A 22,547-nucleotide genomic window follows, 5' to 3' on the forward strand; every position below is an offset into this window, starting at 1 on the left:
TGCTCCCACCCCCCGATGATGACATAGATTATTTACCCAATCCCATGGCAACACTACGAGCACCAACCACTTGGCATCTCACAGCGCAGCCCTCCCGGCATACAGTAACCGTTCTGGCTGCAATCTACATTCAAAGCAGCGATCGGTTTACAGTGCACTTTTACCCGCAGGGACATTGCCACTTCACTTACACCATTTCTAACCTCTCACTAACATATTCTACTATACTCGTTTTAATCAATGTTACACAACATTAGTTCTCATCTAGTCCTATTTTCTGTTACCACATATTCTATCAATCAATGGCTACAGATACTTTATATATTTTACAACCCCCTTGTTCACAAATGGGTATCCTAAAGGAGCATCTCACCTATACCACATATAATGGATTTGGATCCCCACGTCCTACCCACAGATTAGATAACCTAAAGAGGGACCCCACTCACATTATATAGTTACATAGTTATGGTTGAAAAAAGACATACGTCCATCGAGTTCAACCAGTACAAAGTACAACTCCAGCCTGCTTCTTCACATATCCCTGTTGATCAAGAGGAAGGCGAAAAAACCTTACAAGGCATGGTCCAATTAGCCCCAAAAGGGAAAAATTAATTCCCGACTCCAGATGACAATCAGATAAAAATCCCTGGATGAACATCATTAGGCATTACCTAGTAATTGTAGACATGGATGTCTTTCACCGCAAGGAAAGCATCTAAGTCCCCTTTAAATGCAGGTATAGAGTTTGCCATAACGACTTCCTGTGGCAATGCATTCCACATCTTAACCACTTGAGGACCACAGTCTTTCTACCCCTTAAGGACCAGAGCCTTTTTCTCCATTCAGACCACTGCAGCTTTCACAGTTTATTGCTCGGTCATACAACCTACCACCTAAATGAATTTTACCTCCTTTTCTTGTCACTAATACAGCTTTCTTTTGGTGCTATTTGATTACTGCTGCGATAGTTTTTATTATATTCATCAAAAAAGACATGAATTTTGTAAAAAAAAAAATGACTTTTTTAACTTTCTGTGCTGACATTTTTCAAATAAAGTAAAATTTCCTATACATTTGAGCGCGAAAGTTATTCTGCTACATGTCTTTGATTAAAAAAAAAAAACATTCAGTGTTTATTTATTGGATTGGGTAAAAGTTATAACGTTTACAAACTATGGTAGCTAAAATTCCAGGATAGTATAAATACCCCCCAAATGATCCCATTTTGGAAAGATGACATCCCAAAGTATTCACTGAGAGGCATGGTGAGTTCATAGAAGATTTTATTTTTTGTCACAAGTTAGCAGAAAATGACACTTTGTGACAAAAAAAAAAAGTTTCCATTACTTCTAACTTGCGACAAAAAAAAAAAATGAAATCTGCCATGGACTCACTATGCTCCTCTCTGAATACCTTGAAGGGTCTACTTTCCAAAATGGGGTCATTTGTGGGGTGTGTTTACTGTCCTGGCATTTTAGGGGGTGCTAAATTGTAAGCACCCCTGTAAAGCCTAAAGGTACTCATTGGACTTTGGGCCCCTTAGCGCAGTTAGACTGCAAAAAAGTGCCACACATGTGGTATTGCCGTACTCAGGAGAAGTAGTATAATGTGTTTTGGGGTGTATTTTTACACATACCCATGCTGGGTGGGAGAAATATCTCTGTAAATGACAATTTGTTGATTTTTTTTACACACAATTGTCCATTTACAGAGATATTTCTCCCACTCAGCATGGGTACGTGTAAAAATACACCCCAAAACACATTATACTACTTCTCCTGAGTACGGCGATACCACGTGACACTTTTTTGCAGCCTAGGTGCGCTAAGGGGCACAACGTCCTATTCACAGGTCATTTTGAGGCATTTGTTTTCTAGACTACTACTCACGGTTTAGGGCCCCTAAAATGCCAGGGCAGTATAGGAACCCCACAAGTGACCCAATTTTAGAAAGAAGACACCCCAAGGTATTCCGTTAGGTGTATGGTGAGTTCATAGAAGATTTTATTTTTTGTCACAAGTTAGTGAAAAATGACACTTTGTGAAAAAACAATAAAAATCAATTTCCGCTAACTTTTGACAAAAAATAAAATCTTCTATGAACTCGTCATACACCTAACAGAATACCTCGGGGTGTCTTTTTTTCTAAAAAGGGGTCACTTGTGGGGTTCCTATACTGCCCTGGCATTTTACGGGCCCAAAACCGTGAGTAGTCTGGAAATCAAATGTCTCAAAATGACTGTTCAGGGGTATAAGCATCTGCAAATTTTGATGACAGGTGGTCTATGAGGGGGCGAATTTTGTGGAACCGGTCATAAGCAGGGTGGCCTTTTAGATGAAGGGTTGTATTGGGCCTGATCTGATGGATAGGAGTGCTAGGGGGGTGACAGGAGGTGATTGATGGGTGTCTCAGGGAGAGGTTAGAGGGGAAAATAGATGCAATCAATGCACTGGTGAGGTGATCAGGGCTGGGGTCTGAGGGTGTGATTGGGTGCCCTAAGGGCAGATAGGGGTCTAATCTGATGGGTAGCAGTGACAGGTGGTGACAGGGGGTGATTGATGGGTAATTACTGGGTGTTTAGAGAAGAGAAAAGATGTAAACAATACACTTGGAAGGTGATCTGACTGCGGGTTTGTAGGCGATATAATGTTGTGGGTGGGTGATCAGATTGCCCCCAAGGGGCAGGTTAGGGGCTGATTGATGGGTGGCAGTGACAGGGGGTGACGGGGTGATTGATGGGTGATAGGTGATTGGCAGGTGATTGACAGGTGATCAGTGGGTTATTACAGGGAAGAACAGATGTAATTAATGCAGTGGCGAATTGATAAGGGGGGGGGGTCTGAGGGCAATCTGAGCGTGTGGGCGGGTGATTGGGTGCCCGTAAGGGGCAGATTAGGGTCTGATCTGATAGGTAACAGTGACAGGTGGTGATAGGGGGTAATTGATGGGTAATTACTGGGTGTTTAGAGAAGAGAACAGATGTAAACAATACACTTGGGAGGTGATGTGACGGCGGGTTTGCGGGCGATCTAATGGTGTCGGTGGGTGATCAGATTGCCCGCAAGGGGCAGGTTAGGGGCTGATTGTTGGGTGGCAGTGACAGGGGGTGATTGACAGGTGATCAGGGGGGATAGATGCCTACAGTACACAGGGGGGGGGGGGGTTGGGGAGAATCTGAGGGGTGCAGGGTGATCAAGAGTCCCCATAGGGCAGTTTAGGGAATTTAAAAAAAAATTAGCGTTGACAGATAGTGACAGGGAGTGATTGATGGGTTATTAGGGGGGTGATTGGGTGCAAACAGTGGTCTGGGGGGTGGGCAGGGGGGGGGGGGTCTGAGGGGTGCTGTGGGCGATCAGGGGGTGAGGGGGGGCAGATCAGTGTGTTTGGGTGCAGACTAGGGGGGCTGCAGCCTGCCCTGGTGGTCCTTTGGACACTGGGACCACCAGGGCAGGAGGCAGCCTGTAAAATACACTTTGTATACATTACAAAGTGTATTATACACTTTGTAGCGGCGATCGCAGGGTTAACAACCCGCCGGCGCTTCCGAACGGCCAGCGGGTTGTCGTCGCGGGTGGGCGGAGCCAGTTGCCAGGGGAAGCGCGCGTCATCAATGACGCGATCGCTCCCCCGGCATGCCGAAAGGACGCAACGCCCTTGGGCGTATTGCGGTCCTTTCGGCGTCCACTTTGCCGCCGCCCATCGGCTGTGGGCGGTCAGCAAGTGGTTAATCACTCTTACTGTAAAGAACCCTTTCCTAAATAAATGGCTAAACCGTTTTTCCTCCATGCGCAGATCATGTCCTCTAGTCCTTTGAGAAGGCCTAGGGACAAAAAGCTCATCTGCCAAGCTATTACCGGTATATTGCCCTCTGATGTATTTATACATGTTAATTAGATCTCCTCTAAGGCGTCTTTTCTCTAAACTAAATAAACCCAGTTTATCTAACCTTTCTTGGTAAGCGAGACCTTCCATCCCACGTATCAATTTTGTTGCTCGTCTCTGCACCTGCTCTAAAACTGCAATATCTGTTTTGTAATGAGGTGCCCAGAACTGAATTCCATATTCCAGATGTGGCCTTACTAGAGAGTTAAACAGGGGCAATATTATGCTAGCATCTCGGGTTTTATTTCCCTTTTAATGCATCCCAAAATTTTGTTAGCTTTAGCTGCAGCGGCTTGGCATTGAGTACGATTATTTAACTTGTTGTCGATGAGTACTCCTAAGTCCTTCTCCAAGTTTGATGTCCCCAACTGTATCCCATTTATTTTGTATGGTGCTAGACCATTGGTATGACCAAAATGCATGACTTTACATTTTTCAACATTGAATTTCATCTGCCATTTATGTGCCCATATAGCCATCCTGTCCAGATCCTGTTGCAATATGACACTATATATATTAAATAGCAACATTGCTCACTACTGCATCTACTAGGTCATTAATAAATAAATTGAAGAGCACTGGACCCAGTACAGACCCCTGTGGGACCCCACTGCTAACAGTCTCCCATTTTGAGTACGATCCATTGACCACAACTCTTTGTTTTCTGTCCATTAGCCAGTTCCCTATCCATGCACACAGACTCTTCCCCAGTCCTTGCATCCTCATCTTTTGCACCAGACTTTTGTGGGGAACAGTGTCGAAGGCCTTTGCAAAGTCCAAGTATATCACATCTACAGCATTCCCAATATCCATATTAGCATTCACTACCTCATAAAAGCTGAGCATGTTAGTCAAACAGGACCTGTCTTTAGTAAACCCATGTTGATGCTGAGAAATAAGATTATTTTCTACTATGAAGTCATGTATAATATCTCTTAGTAACCCCTCAAATAGTTTGCATACAACTGATGTTAAGCTTACAGGTTTATAATTTTCTGGATCTGATTTTTTGCCCTTCTTAAATAATGGGAAAACGTGGGCTGTACGTCAATCCACTGGGACTCTGCCAGTTGCAAGAGAGTCACAAAAGATAAGATAAAGGGGTTTATCTATAACTGAACTTAATTCCCTTAGGACCCGAGGATGCATGCCATCCAGGCCAGGTGCCTTTTTTTTTTGCAAAAGTGCTGTTTCCTTTGTGAAGACAGAAGCAAAGAAAGCATTTATAATAACTCTGCCTTACCTTGGTCATCCACCATGGAGTTCCCACCCTCATCCTTTAGGAGTCCTATACAGTCAACCTTTCTTTTTTTAGAGTTGATGTACTTGTAAAACTTTTTTGGGTTAGATTTGATATCCCTAGCGATTTGATTTTCAGCTTCGATTTTTGCCAGCCTAATTTATTTTTTACAATTTTTATTGCACGCCTTATAATTGCTTAGTGCAGCCTCGGTTCCCTCCTGTTTTAGGACCTTATAGGCATTCTTTTTCCTCTTCATTTTATCCCTAACCTTTCTAATCATCCATAGAGGCCTTTTTTTATTCCTAGACATTTTGTTTCCATATGGGATATACATACTACAATATTGATTGAGAATAAGTTTAAAAGCTTGCCATTTCCCTTCGGTGTCCTCCCCTTGTAGTACATTATCCCAGTTCACCAAACTTAGTGCCTGCCTAATTTGATTAAACTTTGCTTTTCTAAAATTCATAGTTTTAGTGGTCCCTGCCGCCCCGTGGCCTATCAGTCACCAGAACAAACGTTATGTTGTGATCACTATTTCCCAAATGTTCTTGAACCTGCACATTTGATACATTATCTGGTCTATTACCAGAATGGGTAGCCTCAATACCCCAGTCAATGTCTGGAAAGTCAATATACTAGAAATAACACTCCTAAGTCTCAATTGTTTTTAATATCATGAACAAAAAAAAGTTAGTCAAAAATTGTCCACCTGCATATGAAATCAACTCCATCTTTCACCATATGAGACTGTGCTGTTCACATATTCACCATACCTCCTTTATTAGACAGTAGAGATGTCCCATAATAACCATCAATCATTAGTCAAAAAACAGTTAATATCCAATTCTATATTAAGCCCCTCTGGGTGCATAGTTCTAAGTGTATATATCCACTTGGTCTCTGTTTGGCACAATCTGCGCAATTTATGACAACCCCTCCAGTTCGGTTGCATCTTTTCTATTGCGCATGCTCTGAGATATTTGGAATTACATCCATGCTTCTCCTTAAAATGCCTAAACACGCTATGGTTCTCGTGTCCTTTTGTGATTTTGTAAATATGTTCGCCTACCCTCTCCTGCAGTGTACGTGTGGTCCTACCCACATATCTATATCCACATTCACACCACAATAAGTACACTACATGATTTCTTCTGCATGTTATACATTGCTCAATTTGGTATTCCTTAGGGTCACCCTTTGCCAAAAATGTATTCATTTTCACTGTAACTCCCATTTTGCATGCCTTACAGTCTCTGCATGGAAAAAAGCCCTTATATCTCACATTGGCTCTTTCCTTATCTACCGGAGGATCCACACAACTAGGGACCAGCCGGTCCCTTAGATTCGGCGCCCTCCGATAGATGAACCTTGGGCTTTCCGGAAGCACTCTCCTGAGATGCACATCACTCTCCCTCTTTCTGAGCCATAGTTCCATTTTCCAGGAATCTGTTTCTATCCATGTGGCCCACCTGGCCCATCAGGCTCATTATGGCCTCTCTCTCATAGCCCTTTTCAATGAACCTTTTCACCAAGGATTGTTGCCTGTTGTTGGTAATCGGCAACCGTTGTGCAGTTCGGGACTCCCCTAATCTAATTAGGATGATGGCAACATTTAATTTCCAGTCTGTTATTAATTTTTGAAATGTCGCGGTCAAGAAAGTGTATGCTACAGGGGTCATGTTCTAGGGTGAGTTTGATATTGGGGGCAATTGATATGCTACAGGGGTCATGTTCTAGGGTGAGTTTGATATTGGGGGCAATTGAATTGATATCCTCCATAAACATCTCTAGAGACCTACTGTCCCCCCTCCATATGAACACCAGGTCATCAATATAGCGCCTCCAGAGGGTAAAACTAGCGCCTCCAGAGGGTAAAACTATCACCTCCTCTCTCGATGGACTTTTCTTCCCATGCTGCTATATATAGATTAGCTAGGGAAGGTGCATACGATGCCCCATAGCACATCCAAACCTCTGGTTGCAAAATTCCCCTTTGTACCAAAAATAATTATGCATAAGCGTAAATCTCAAGATATCTAGTAGAAACTGAATTTGTCTTACAGGTAACGTTTCATCCTGCATTAAGGCATTCTTAACGGCCTCTATTCCTTCCTCGTGCGGAATGTTAGTATAAAGTTATGACACGTCTGCCGTCGCCAGCAACGTGTCATCACCCACTTCAAAATTTTCCAAGATCTGTATCGCAGGTTTAGTGTTTTTTAATATCATATACATTGACCACTGGCTGTAGAAAAAAAGTCCAAGTACTGTCCGACCCTATGATTAATAGACCCTATCCCACTGATGATTGGCCGACCCGGCGGGTTCTGCGAATCTTTATGCACTTTTGGGGACTGGTATATCGGTGGGATTCTAGGGGCGCCGTGTGTATTAGGTGTATAAATTAATTATCTGTCAGAATGCCTTCATCTAGGCCACGTCTCAGTATCTGTGTGAGATCACCTTTATATTTACTAGTTGGATCCCTTGTAGCTTCTCATAAGTGGTCTCATCCTGGACCAATCTGTCCAATTCACCAAAGTACTGCATTTTACTCAACACCACGACCACCCCCCCCCCCCCCCTTATCCGCTGGCCTTAGTGCTTTTTCTCCAAAAGACCGTTCATTTGTTCCTTTATTCCAATATGTCTCCTTATTATTATTTAGTATTTATATAGCGCCAACATATTACGCAGCACATATTTACCTTGTCACTAACTGTCCCTCAAAGGAGCTCACAATCTAATCCCTACCATTGCCATATGTCTATATTATGTAGTGTAAGTACTGTAGTCTAGGGCCAATTTTTAGGGGGAGCCAATTAACTTATAAGTATGGTTTTTGGAATGTGGGAGGAAACCGGAGTGCCCGGAGGAAACCCACGCAGACACGGAGAGAACATACAAACTCTTTGCAGATAGTGCCCTGGCTGGGATTCGAACCAGGGACCCAGTGCTGCAAGGCGAGAGCGCTAACCACTACGCCACCGTGCTGTCTCCTTATCGGGATATCCCTGATTTCCTTATCTACAATATCCCTAAATACTTTGATTGCTCTACAATTTGATTGGGGATTGAATGGGGGTGAGGGGGGAAGGGGGGAGGAATGGACCAGGATCTTAAATTGTTACACATCACCATGGTTAAGGAACAACACACCTGGTGGGATATTGCCAATTTAACTAAATATGATAAGGGAATAGTACCTAAAAAACTGAGGTGGGATGTTACACTTAATGATGGTGAGGAAGGAGAGGAAAATGATGAGGAATGGGAACAGTTTTTTGAAAAAAGTGGGAATCTTCTGATTAAACTTTATATAAAGAGGAAAACAAAGAGGTTAGAGAGATTAGGGGGCGAGATAGAGGAATTGAGAACTAAACTTGAGCCATATAAGGATTTGAGGAATATAAGAAAAGATTTGAGAAGATACAGGAATCATTAACCACTCTGGCGTTCTGATTAAATCGCCAGGGTGGCTGCGGGAGGGTTTTTTTTAAATAAAAAAAAAACTATTTCATGCAGCCAACTGAAAGTTGGCTGCATGAAAGCCCACTAGAGGGCGCTCCGGAGGCGATCTTCCGATCGCCTCCGGCGCCCAGAATAAACAAGGAAGGCCGCAATGAGCGGCCTTCCTTGTTTTGCTTATATCGTCGCCATAGCGACGAGCGGAGTGACGTCATCGACGTCAGCCGACGTCCTGACGTCAGCCGCCTCCGATCCAGCCCTTAGCGCTGGCCGGAACTTTTTGTTCCGGCTACGCTGGGCTCAGGCGGCTGGGGGGACCCTCTTTCGCCGCTGCTCGCGGCGAATCGCCGCAGAGCGGCGGCGATCAGGCAGCACACGCGGCTGGCAAAGTGCCGGCTGCGTGTGCTGCTTTTTATTTCATTAAAATCGGCCCAGCAGGGCCTGAGCGGCAGCCGCTGGCGGTGTTGGACGAGCTGAGCTCGTCCAGACCGCTCAGCTGGTTAAATAAGAATGATAAAGAGATCATTATAAATAAACAGAAACAATATACAAGGGATCTCGAAGAGTATAAAACTAAAACAGCCTACAAATGGCAAAAGAAAGTGATCTCAGGGGTTGAGAACCCTGAAATAGCCAGGAAAATGAAACAACAGTAACTATACAAAAAGCCCCGTTACCACGCAGAGTAGAAAAACGCCAAAACACCATACAAAACTGGGGATATGATAATGGTACGGGGGGAAGAGGACATTACTATCCTCCAAAGGGACAAGGTCAAAACTATCCCCCAAGAGTACAGGGACAAAGGGGAAGGGGCCAATATGGCCACCCTGATGGAGGACATTGGCACCATAACTATGGGGCATATACCCCACCTGGACAGGACAGAAACCGGTACGGTGTACCAACATATAACCGATATGGAGACCTGGGACTCCAGGGAGAAAGTGGGGAACAACATTTTTTGGGGAGAGGTCATCATCATCAGCCCTACAGAGAGAGAAACCACTTTCAAACAGGGACATACGATACCCCAAGAGGATCAAGAAAAAGAGGAATAGAAGGGGGTGCAGGGGAGGGAGAAAACAAGAAAAGAAGAGAATACCGTATATACTAGAGTATAAGCCGACCCCCAATTTTTACATTTAAAACCAGGACAAAATGATTGACCCGTGTATAAGCCGGTGGTAGGAAAATAGCACCTACTGAGGACCTTTGAGGGTTCCCTGATCACTAAGTGGGAATTAAGAATATTCCCCCAAAAGGAGCATTTAGGCAGTTTTAGTTGTAGGCAGCTATGTAAACCTCTAAAATGAGTAAAAACAAAAAGGCTTTCAGTCTAGTTGACCTAATAAAGCCCTGTCCTACCCAGGACAGGTCTCACCTGGATATGGTGTAGCTAACAAGAAAGCCAAGCCTGTGTAAGCATGTCATCCTTGTGGCAGCCAGGGACTGGGCTCTCTGGATGACAACAGCCGTGGATACTTCCATGTATGTTGACTCGCCAGTATGAGATCAGGTGAACCTGAGAGCGGCAGCAGCATTAGCCCCACAGCGAGACCACTAGCTCAACCATAGGTGTAAGTAACATTGGGAGAGCGGAGTCCGCGTATCATATGCTGCTGCTGGCTGAATGCAGGGAATGAGTGTTGCGCAGGTTGCTAAGCAACGCGGCGGCTGGGAATGGAATAGCAGGGGGACTAAAGAGTAGTTTACAGGGCAATAAGAACTTGGCCCCCGGCATCTGTTCAGCGGCGCAGAGTGAGAGCATTCACTCACTGGTTCCCACCGCAATGATTCCTCTTCAGCTTCTCTTTCAGTCTCATTTCCATGACGCACTCCAATGTCTCTTACACATTACGTGTGAAGAAGGAAGCTGAAGAGGAAACCTAGGGAGCCAGTGAGTGAATGCTCTCACTCTGCGCAGCTCTACAGATGCCGGGGGCCGAGTTCTTATTGCCCAGTAAATTACCCTTTAGTCCCCCGCTATTCCATTTCCACTGCATTGCTTAGCAACCTGCGCGACACTCATTCCCTGCATTTGGCCGGCAGCAGCATATGATACGCGGACTCCGCTCTCCCGCTGTTACTTACACCGTCCGGGGTTGAGCTGGCGGTTTCGCTGTGGGGCTAATGCTGCTGCCGCTCTCAGGTTCACATGATCTCATACCGGCGACTCAACTTGGAGGTATGCATACCACGGGCATACCACTGCAGGGGATGGGGGGGGTTGAATACCGGCAGAAACTGCAGGCAAACACTGTGCAACATACACCGCTCTGGCAGTGGGGGTTGGAGTCCACATGCCGGGGACAAGAGATCATTTATTTATAGCTTCACAGACAGCGTCACCACTCCTTAAAAATATGACGCGAGTATAAGCCGAGACCCCCACTTTTGGGACACTTTTTTTGTCCCAAAAACTCGGCTTATACTCGAGTATATACGGTAAGTAGTGAGGGAGTGTTTAATATAAGTTGTAAAGAACTGGATGATAAGGAATTGAAACTGTTGAGCAAGGGTTTAACCTCCCTGGCGGTTTATTTATTTTGCCAGGGAGGCTGCAATGTGGTTTTTTTTTAATTAAAAAAAAAATATGTCATGCAGCCAACTGAAAGTTGGCTGCATGAAAGCCCACTAGAGGGCGCTCCTGATGCGTACTTTCGATCGCCTCCGGCAATCGAAAGTAACAAGATAGGCCGCAATGAGCGGCCTATCTTGTTTCGCTTTCCTCGTCGCCATGGCGACGAGCGGAGTGACGTCATGGACGTCAGTCGACGTCCTGACGTCAAAGCCGCCCGATCCAGCCCCTAGCGCCGGCCGGAACTGTTTGTTCCGGCTGCGCTGGGCTCGGGCGGCTGGGGGGACCCTCTTTCGCCGCTGCACGCGGCGGATCGCCGCGGAGCGGCGGCGATCGGGCAGCACACGTGGCTGGCAAAGTGCCAGCTGCGTGTGCTGCTTTTTACAGAACCGAAATCGGCCCAGCAGGGCCTGAGCGGCGACCTCCGGCGGCATACCCCGAGCTCAGCTCGGGATTACCGCCAAGGAGGTTAAAGTTCGCACCCCCGAATGACCTGAATAAATTTAATCAATTTATCAATGTACATAAGTTTATTCAGAAGGTGAATCTGAAAAGATACTTTTTAGATAAGGAGGGGCCTAACACAAGAATCAATACAATAACCACTTATAAGCACTCGACCATGAAAAACAATTCAACATTCAATCCCCAATCAAATTGTAGAGCAATTGAAGTATTTAGGGATATTGTAAATAAGGAAATCAGGGGTATCCCGATAAGGAGACATATTGGAATAAAGGAACAAATGAACAGTCTTTTGGAGAAAAAGGACCTAGTAATAAGGCCAGCAGATAAAGGGCAGGGGGGGGGGGGGGGGGGTCGTGGTGTTGAATAAAATGCAGTACTTTGGTGAATTGGACAGATTGGTCCAGGATGAGACCACTTATGAGAAGCTACCAAGGGATCTGACTAGTAAATATAAAGGTGATTTCACACAGATACTGAGATGTGGCCTAGATGAAGGCATTCTGACAGATAATGAATTTATACACCTAATACCCACGGCCCCTAGAATCCCGCCGATATACCAGACCCCAAAAGTGCATAAAGATTCGCAGAACCCGCCGGGTCGGTCAATCATCAGTGGGATAGGGTCTATTAATCATAGGGTCGGAAAGTACTTGGACTTTTTTCTACAGCAGCCAGTGGTCAATGGACTACCAAGGATATTAAAGGACACTAAACATGCGATACAGATCTTGGAAAATTTTGAAGTGGGTGATGACACGTTGCTGGCGACGGCAGACGTGTCATCACTTTATACTAACATTCCGCACGAGGAAGGAATAGAGGCCGTTAAGAATGCCCTAATGCAGGATGGAGCGTTACCTGTAAGACAAATTCAGTTTCTACTAGATATCTTGAGATTTAAGCTTATGCATAATTATTTTTGGTACAAAGGGGAATTTTACAACCAGAGGTTTGGATGTGCTATGGGGGCATCGCATGCACCTACCCTAGCTAATATATATATGGCAGCATGGGAAGAAAAGGCCATCGAGAGAGGGGGTGATAGTATTACCCTCTGGAGGCGCTATATTGACGACCTGGTGTTCCTATGGAGGGGGGACAGTAGGTCTCTAGAGATGTTTATGGAGGATATCAATTCAATTGCCCCCAATATTAAACTCACCCTAGAACATGACCCCCTGTAGCATACACTTTCTTGACCTCAACATTTCAAAAATTAATAACACACTGGAAATTAAATGTTATTTTAAAAAAACGGATAAAAACGGATCTATCCCTACAAACAGTTGCTATCATCCTAATTGGATTAGGGGAGTCCCGAAGGGACAATTCACTAGAGTAAGACGGAACTGCACAACGGTTGCCGATTACCAACAACAGGCAACAATCCTTGGTGAAAGGTTCATTGAAAAGGGCTATGAGAGAGAGGCCATAGGGAGCCTGATGGGCCAGGTGGGCCACATGGATAGAAACAGATTACTGGAAAATGGAACTATGGCTCAGAAAGAGGGAGATTTCCAACTGGCAATTGTAAGTGATTTGATTAAACAATATAAGATGGTGGAAAAAATCTTTAGAAAAAAATTGGCCCATACTTATGAGTGATGTGCATCTCAGGAGCGTGCTTCCGGAAAGCCCAAGGTTCATCTATCGGAGGGAGCCTAATCTAAGGGACCGGCTGGTCCCTAGTTGTGTGGACCCTCCGGTAGATAAGGAAAGAGCCAATGTGAGATATAAGGGCTTTTTTCCATGCAGAGACTGTAAGGCATGCAAAATGGGAGTTACAGTGAAAATGAATACATTTTTGGCAAAGGGTGACCCTAAGGAAAACCAAATTGAGCAATGTATAACATGCAGAAGTAATCATGTAGTGTACTTATTGTGGTGTGAATGTGGATATAGATATGTGGGTAGGACCACATGTACACTGCAGGAGAGGGTAGGCGAACATATTTACAAACAAAAGAACACGAGAACCATAGCGTGTTTAGGCATTTTAAGGAGAAGCATGGATGTAATCCCAAATATCTCAGAGCATGCACAATAGAAAAGATACAACCGAACTGGAGGGGTTGTCATAAATTGCGCAGATTGTACCAAGACCAAGTGGATATATATACACTTAGAACTATGTACCCAGAGGGGCTTAAAGGGACACTGTAAGGGGTCGGGGGAAAATGAGCTGAACTTACCCGGGGCTTCTAATGGTCCCCCGCAACAATCCTGTGACCGCGAAGCCTCTCACTGATGCTCTGGCCCCGCCTCACTTCTGGAATTTCAGACTTTAAAGTCTGAAAACAACTGTGCCTGCGTTGCCGTGTCCTCGATCCCGCTGTTGTCACCAGGAGCATACTGCGCAGGCCCAGTATGGTCTGTGTCTGCGCAGTATGCTCCTGGTGACATCAGCAGGATTGAGGACATGGCAACGCCGGCGCAGTGGTTTTCAGACTTTAAAGTCTGAAATTCCAGAAGTGAACCAGAGGCGGGGCTGGAGCATCGGTGACTGGCTGCGTGGGCACAGGATGTCTGTGGGGGACCATTAGAAGCCCCGGGTAAGTTCAACAAAAGGACACGAGAACCATAGCGTGTTTAGGCATTTTAAGGAGAAGCATGGATGTAATTCCAAATATCTCAGAGCATGCGCAATAGAAAAGATACAACCGAACTGGAGGGGTTGTCATAAATTGCGCAGATTGTGCCAAACAGAGACCAAGTGGATATATACACTTAGAACTATGCACCCAGAGCGGCTTAATATAGAATTGGATATTAACTGTTTTTTGACTAATGATTGATGGTTATTATGGGACATCTCTACTGTCTAATAAAGGAGGTATGGTGAATATGTGCAGGGCCGGGCCGAGGCATAGGCTGGAGAGGCTCCAGCCTCAGGGCGCAGTGTAGGAGGGGGCGCAGAATTCATTCAGCTGTCATTCCTAATTGTGTATGAAGCAGAAAGAAATAAGAAAAGGGGATACATGGCAGTGACTGCAAGCCAGATAACTAGATATTAAGGTGTTGGGGAGGTTGTGGGCCATGTGGCGCCTCTTAGTCTAATAGCAATCAGTGTTTGATGGCTCAGGTGGCAGGGATGGAGGGGCGGCACTTTGGTGTCTCAGCCTTGGGTGCTGGAGTACCTTGTCCCGGCTCTGAATATGTGAATGGCACGGTCTCATATGGTGAAAGATGGAGTTGATTTCATATGCAGGTGGACAATTTTTGAAAATAACTTTTTTGTTCATAATATTAAAAACAATTGAGACTTAGGAGTGTTATTTCTAGTATATATGTGAGTGGGGTCCCCTTTTAGGTTTTCTAATCTGTGGGTAGGAAGTGGGGATCCAAATCCGTTATATGTGGTATAGGTGAGATGCCCCTTTAGGATACCTACTTGTGAACAAGGGGGGTGGTAAAATATATAAAGTATCTGTAACCATTGATAGAATATGTGGTAACAGAAAATAGGACTAGATGGGAACTAAAGTGGTGTAACATCGATTAAAACGAGTATAGTAGAATATGTTAGTGAGAGGTTAGCGATGGTGTAAGTGAAGTGGCAATGTCCCTGCAGGTAAAATTGCACTGTAAACCGATCGCTGCTCTGGATGTAGATTGCGGCCAGAACTGTTACTGTATGCCGGGAGGGGCTGCGCTGTGAGACACCAAGTGGTTGGTGCTCGCAGTGTTGCCATGGGATTGGGTAAACAATCTACGTCATGATCAGGGGGGTGGGAACAGTAATATATGGGCGATGTGCTAACTGGGTTGCATAGTGACCTTATACCATGTGATACCGCTAACCCAGGAAGCGGATTTCTTAGTGCGGGTGGAAATAAGTAGAGAAGAGTAGCGGCAGGACGCTGCCGCCAGGCCCTCTCTGCATATATTAATATGTCCTCTAGCGCAAGCTCATTTAGCCCCTGAGGAGTCACCTAGCGTGGTAGGGCGTGAATTGAGAGCGTGAGGAGGATGCTGGCCATATACGACGGAGGACGAGCTGTGCTGTAATCCTAGATGGAGGGATCGGCAATATCTTTTGTGACATGCTTGTGAAAAGTGTTTATGATGTATGAGCATTACTTTTTACAATGGTTATTAAATAGTTGATTTTACACATTGACGATAACTGTCATTGTTTTGAGGTATTGTGCATGGGCAAAAATACTGAATAAGGCATCCACTGGTGATTATGCGGATTGAAGATTGCTGACTAAAAGAGGTCATTGGTCAAGTGCTCACCTAGCTGCACGATGGTGAGCAAGGAGGACATAGGCTTTTGGAGGGGAGCGTTTGATTGTAGCTGGTGGTGGCTTTCCAAGCTCCCCACCCTTGCAACGTTAGTAAGCCTGAGCATATGTTTGCACCAGAGGGGTGTCAGTGGTTATAAACAATCTGCACTATTATCTGCCATATGTGTTGCCGTTGCGATCGCCCCTCAAGGGGTGATCGCAACGGCGAATTAATCTCTGGATGCATGAATGAGCGCAGCTAATATTGGACTATTTCTTTGGAGACAGGACTGGTAACTGTATTTAGTGCGCACCACCTCTAGCTGGCGAATTTTAGAGTGATTTTAGCGCTGTGCTACTGTGTTTATGACTTTAAATAACTGGTTTAGGAAACGACTTGCTCTTCAGAGTGTCTCTTTAGATGACAAAGACATTTGGAGGAATTACAGTTCTGATGTTCAGTAGAACATTGTGCTGTGACTCCACAAGGTCAAGGCCGTAAAATAGATATCAAGCTTGAGACGTACAGACCTCCAGGCCTTGTGGGGTAAACATCGAGTGTTTTCATATTTCCTAAAGGTAAACAATAGCCAGGGAACAGAAAACAATGTTCTCCTAAGAATAAGGAAACAGGTCATTGGAAAATGGAATTTTCTAGTGCATGCGCAGTAAAGACTGTGCTTGTCATGCTATCACGTGTTCTTATCAGCTAATAGCAGGCGATGGGTTATTGATCCATCCCTGCTGGGTGATGTCACATTTAACTCTTTAGAGACTAGTATAAAATAGTCAACATGGGCTTCAGAGCCCACTTCCAGTTTTTAACTTCTAGCTTCAGTGTTCACTTCCACTTTCTACTTTACTTCTAGTCTTCTTGTAACGTCTTGTCATATCATCTACCTGTATGCTGTATATAGGCCTAAGTGCAACGTAGCATAGACCGTAAGACAAAGCCTGGTTACCATTCAATGCAAGGAATGGACCAAGAGCCTGTAACGCTTAAGAGGACTTACCACAGACCGATTGCTTTGCTGAGGTAATGAAGATAAGATTGCTGCTGAACACATCTGTATATCTGTTTGGCGAATAAACTCTTGAAGACGTCTAATTAGTTATATCTCCTGTGCTGTTGCTGTGATGAGTGTCAAGTTATCACACGTCGGGCTTGTTTCACTAAAGCATGATAACTCATACCACATCAGTTTTCGTACGTTTTTGCTTTTGCGCGCAATCACAAATTTGCACGTGCAATCGCAAATTTTCCCGTACAATCGCTAATTTTCATGTGAAAACATGGATGTTTGCGCGCAGAAATTCGCGTTTGTGAGTGAACATTTGTGATTGCGCACGCAGACTCGGCGAGCTGAGAGTGGACGTGTTTCCCTGAGTTCCGCGGCCAGGGAGAAAGGTCTATGTTAAGCTGCCTATCGTGGTAATAAACAAATTCTTTTTTTTGCTATGAGCTGGGAGTCGTCTGATGAACCTACAGCAATACTTGATATGCTAGATGGCATGTAGTCTTTCAGTGAGTGCACTCACGAAGGGGGTTAATACCTGAGCCCTATAAGGTGGTGGCATGTCCCCCAGGACTGCAACATGGGGTGCTTATTGTGTTTTTATAAAAACAATACTTGACACCATGTGCGTATTTTATCTGTTTTTATAGGGTAGTCTGTATCTGGAGGATACGAGGACTTTGAGGCGCAGCTATATTGGTGTTTGTGATATATTAATTGTACAAGAGACCTATTTGCTACCTACAGATGTGAAATTCTGTGTACACAGGAATTTTCCGGTGATATATATATAGCAGTGTTCTCCCCAGGCTCTTTCAGCCGGGTGCTCCACCCCGGCTAGATTTGGTGACCACCCGGCTGTCCTCGGCTCACCTCTTCACCTCCTCCTATACTGTAAGCAGAGTTGCACTGCATTTTCATCTCGCCCCACCCGGCTACTTTTTCATGCCACCCGGCTACTATTTCATGCCACCCGGCTACTATTTCATGCCACCCGGCTGGAAAAAAATTCTGCGGAAAACACTGTATAGTGTCCCCCCCCCCCCCCCAAAAAAAAAATGGTGCGTCATACTTGCGTTTCGTAAGGATTTGAAATTATTGCAGAACATGTTGAAATTGATACAGGGGAAAGATATATTTTCTTTATGAGTTATGTAAATAATCAACTTATGACGATAATTACTTTATATGCTCCAAATTATGCTAGAGAGCCTTTTTTCAAGAAACCCTAACGAAACTGGAAAAAGTTAAAAAAGGGCTCTTACTAGTAGGAGGTGATTTTAATGCACAAATTACTCCTCTGCACCCCTCCTCCATATCTAGGAAAAATCCTCTGCCTTTATTAGAGAAAACCATAAGATGGAATAACCTCTTTGATCCATGGAAAATAGCTCAGAGTACAGAAAGGGACTACACTCACTATTCAGCAGTATTCAAAAACCACTCACATATCGATTTTTTTCTAACAGCTGGCTCACTACTGCAATTAGTAAAGTCCACAACCATAGATTGTTCCACCTGGTCTGATCATGCACCTATTAGTATGACTATTAGGACTAACCTAAAACGTAATAGGTAGAACACGGTTCTGGAGATTAAATCAGACTATTCTAAATGATCCTAGCACCATCCCTATGTTCAAAAATAATATACAGGAATTTTTTGAATTCTGAAGTTGCTCAATTAACTATTTGGTCAGCTCATAAAGCTTACGTAAGAGGCCTATACAGAATATCAGACAGAGTGTGTTTACTAAAAAAGAAAGATTAAAAATACAAGCAATTGTTACAACAAATAAGAGACCTAGAGAAATTACATAGAAGCACACAGGATAAACCGCTCTTCTTCCTAAGAAGAGAACTTGATGATTTGTTGCTTTATACAGTAGATAGGAGTACAATCTTCAGAAGATTAATACTATTAAATATTCCCAAAGCAATAAAGCAGGGAAGTTTCTTGCACGACAAGTCAAATATAGGCAGACAAAATTAAAGATTAATTCAATAATCCATCCCACAACCAAGGAAAAATAATGAAACCCTAAATTGATAGCTAATGCTTTTAAAGACTTATCAGTCCTAATATAGTTTCAAAGATTAAGTATATACTTCTCAACCTTCTCCACAAATTATCAAGGATCACCTCCAATCCATCAATCTACCCTCCCTATCTACAGACCAGGTGGGCAGTGTTCTCCCCAGGGCTAATTAAGTGGGCGGGCTGCCCGGCTGTTTTCAGACCCCGCCCAGCTGTCAATCACCCACCCAGCTGCAAAAAAACCCCATGCAGGAGCGCTCCATTGCCTGCTAGCAATCAGCGTCCAGCTCTCACACAATAGGGAGAGCTGATGCTGTGTACACTGCAGGAGCTGAGGAGCGCTCCTCTGCCTGTCACCTCACGCTTTCTGGTGGAGCAGGGATTGGCTGGACGGGTTGTAAGGGGCGGCACCATGCATGTCCTCTAGCTGGAATCTTCTGCTCCGTCTCTGCCTCCCGCCCTCCAATGAAACAGGCTTTATTTTATACTGGCAGCTCTCTGGCCAATGGAAAGAGAGGCAGCCAAGCAAGCACGCCCACACATCTTTCTCAGCAGCCTGCAGAAGTTATGAGAGGAGAGAGACCATGTGCGTTAGTTCCACAGTCAGGCGACTCCTTCATTCACCATCCCCGCAGACAGCAGATAACAACCATTTAGATAAGGAGCTGCTGGTCTAATCCAGCTAGGAGAGGTGATATAACTTCAGAGCTCAGACGTTTGCTTTGTTTTGTTTGCATTTACTTCGGAGGAGGATAGAATTACAGGGCATGTAGAGTGACGGTGTTTCCGAGGCAGCCTCCTCTGCACTCCGCTCTTTTCTACTCCGGAGTCCCAAACCTAAAGTAAAAAAAGAAAGGAAAAAAAAAAAAGCAATCTTCTCTCCTGCTGTGTCTGTATCTACCCCCCAGCTTGCATCCTGTCAGTAATGATCCCCCTCCCCCTTCAACAATCACTCTGCAGCAACAAAGTGGACCTGAACTCTTGCATAGAAGGAAAACAGTGAAATGTACCCTGCATGTATTTATAGAGTCTGGCCCGTCTAATTACCCCTCTTGTCTAATCAAAATTTGTAGTTTTATTTCTCCCCTGTGTCACCCGACTGCTATGGCAGATAAACTAATTTAATCCAATCACAGCAGCGCGTCCAGGGTTGACTCAGATATGTTGCCTGTTTCACCACCTAGGTTAAAAGGGATATATGCATAGCGTGTAATCCTTTAGCACTAGTACACCCTGTGTAATCACACACACTGTGCAAAATAGGGTCAATCACCGCTTGCAGGTTTGGGGGTCACACTCCCCCCCGTTTTCCCCTGCTCACCAGAGGTATGCTTTAAACCAGGCACATCAATATATAGCAGCCATTAAATCAGAGGTGTGCTTTAAGCCAGGCACATCGGTAAACAGCAATAGTTAGGTCTAGAAAACATGAAAACATCCGCCTCACATGGCATAAAATCTTCTTTAATACGGGTATGAAACCGCTAATAAACATGCGTACCAGATAAAAAAGTATATAAAGCGCATCTCACAGAGACGTAGGCCGCCCTCCAGGCTTCCCCGCCGCAGCGCCGACTGTGTCCGTCCGTGGTGTGGATGAAAGGGGCGTGCGTATCCAGATGGGCGGAGCATCTGGATACGCACGCCCCTTTCATCCACACCACGGACGGACACAGTCGGCGCTGCGGCGGGGAAGCCTGGAGGGCGGCCTACGTCTCTGTGAGATGCGCTTTATATACTTTTTTATCTGGTACGCATGTTTATTAGCGGTTTCATACCCGTATTAAAGAAGATTTTATGCCATGTGAGGCGGATGTTTTCATGTTTTCTAGACCTAACTATTGCTGTTTACCGATGTGCCTGGCTTAAAGCACACCTCTGATTTAATGGCTGCTATATATTGATGTGCCTGGTTTAAAGCATACCTCTGGTGAGCAGGGGAAAACGGGGGGGAGTGTGACCCCCAAACCTGCATGCAGTGATTGACCCTATTTTGCACAGTGTGTGTGATTACACAGGGTGTACTAGTGCTAAAGGATTACACGCTATGCATATATCCCTTTTAACCTAGGTGGTGAAACAGGCAACATATCTGAGTCAACCCCGGACGCGCTGCTGTGATTGGATTTTATTGCTGCGAAGGGGACTTTGGTTTCACTTCTGGACAGTGAGCTGCAAGCTGGGTGACTGTGTAGGGTGGTGAGCGCTGTATCTGTCTGTTATACAGATAAACTAATTTGAAAGCACAGGAGGTTAACAATGCCTGCTTCCTTGAAAGCAGGAAATAGAAACAGTGGAAATTTATTGTAGAATTTATATCAGCTGCAACAATAAAATGTCTTCCATTAAAATGTATTATGTTGTTGCTTATCTTTTAGAGAAGAGAGGAAGTTCTGAGTGCTGGTCTGCTTTAAAGGAACCTGAGCACCATAATCTGAAATACTTTCTCCCTAATACTAGGTACACACGATGCAATTTTCTGACAGATTTACTGTCAGATGGACCATTTCCAACATGTCCAATCTGATTTCTGATCAAATTTCAGCTCGATTTCCCATAGAAGTAAACGGAAAATCGATTGAAAATCAGATTAAACATGTTGGAAATAGTCCATCCGACAGTAAATCTGTCAGAAAATTGCATCGTGTGTACCTAGCAGGTACATCGGCTCGTCTCCTCATCCTCCCCCTATGCTGTAAGCAGAGTTGCACTTGTCCTGCACTTCCCCTTCGACGCCACCCGGCTACTTTTTCATGCCACCCGGCTGGAAAAAAATCCTGGGGAGAACACTTGTGGGATTTACAAAGGGTAGACAAGCTCCAGATGTCACCAGACGTATGCTGTCATTTTTAAGACAGATAGAGCTCTGTCGAACACCTTCTCTGCTAACATTGAATGTGAAGAAGGCATTCAACAAAGTTCTTAAACACACACGATATAAGGCCTCTTGCACACTGCAAGCAAATCAGATTCAGATTTTTAATCTGTTTTTACATCCGATTCCGATTCAGATTTTTAATCTTAACTGCATGCTGCGTTTTTTGATCCGTTTTTCTGTTGAATGTATTCAAGGAAAATCGGAAACGGAATCGGAATCGGAAACGGAATCGGAAAACGGATTTGCAGTGTGCAGGGAGCCTAACAGCGCTAACAACACTTTTTATTTTTTTTTAAGCAGAGATGGTGCGCTCTATATATAGTTACCCAACTATCAGTACTATTATCCACAAAGTATAGTAGCGCTCAGTCCATATAGTTGTCTGTCCTGGTTTCTCCAAAATACTGTACACCATATGACAACACCTCAAAAAAAGAGACACAAAGGTCGCAATAGTGCAGTTATTAGCATTAAATAACACCACCAGTGTACTTCATGCACAGGCTTACGCTGGTGCCCAGTTATTGGGGGGCGGGGAACCACCACCAACTATCCAAGCACTCCCCTCCGTCCCCTATGCTACCCTGCTCACCGTCAGGTTGCAGCGTAGAAGAGTGCAAGAGATCCTGCCAATCACTGGGGTGCCTGAAATTCTTAATAATCACTTGCAAAACTTGCTGCTCCAAGCTTGTTGTGGCGTTACCACTTGCATAAGTTGCTCCTCAAAGCCAGCTGT

At 44.7% G+C, this 22,547-nt stretch overlaps 1 protein-coding gene across 1 annotated transcript in view; it reads right to left on the reverse strand.

Moving 5' to 3' along the window:
- The window catches only part of VPS41 (VPS41 subunit of HOPS complex), a 1,049,902-nt gene that overhangs the window by 834,064 nt on the left and 193,291 nt on the right, over positions 1 to 22,547 (reverse strand). The gene's annotated exons all lie outside the window — the stretch shown is intronic.

This window comes from Hyperolius riggenbachi, chromosome 5 (genome assembly GCF_040937935.1).
Source record: "Hyperolius riggenbachi isolate aHypRig1 chromosome 5, aHypRig1.pri, whole genome shotgun sequence".
Classification (NCBI taxonomy): Eukaryota; Metazoa; Chordata; class Amphibia; order Anura; family Hyperoliidae; genus Hyperolius; species Hyperolius riggenbachi.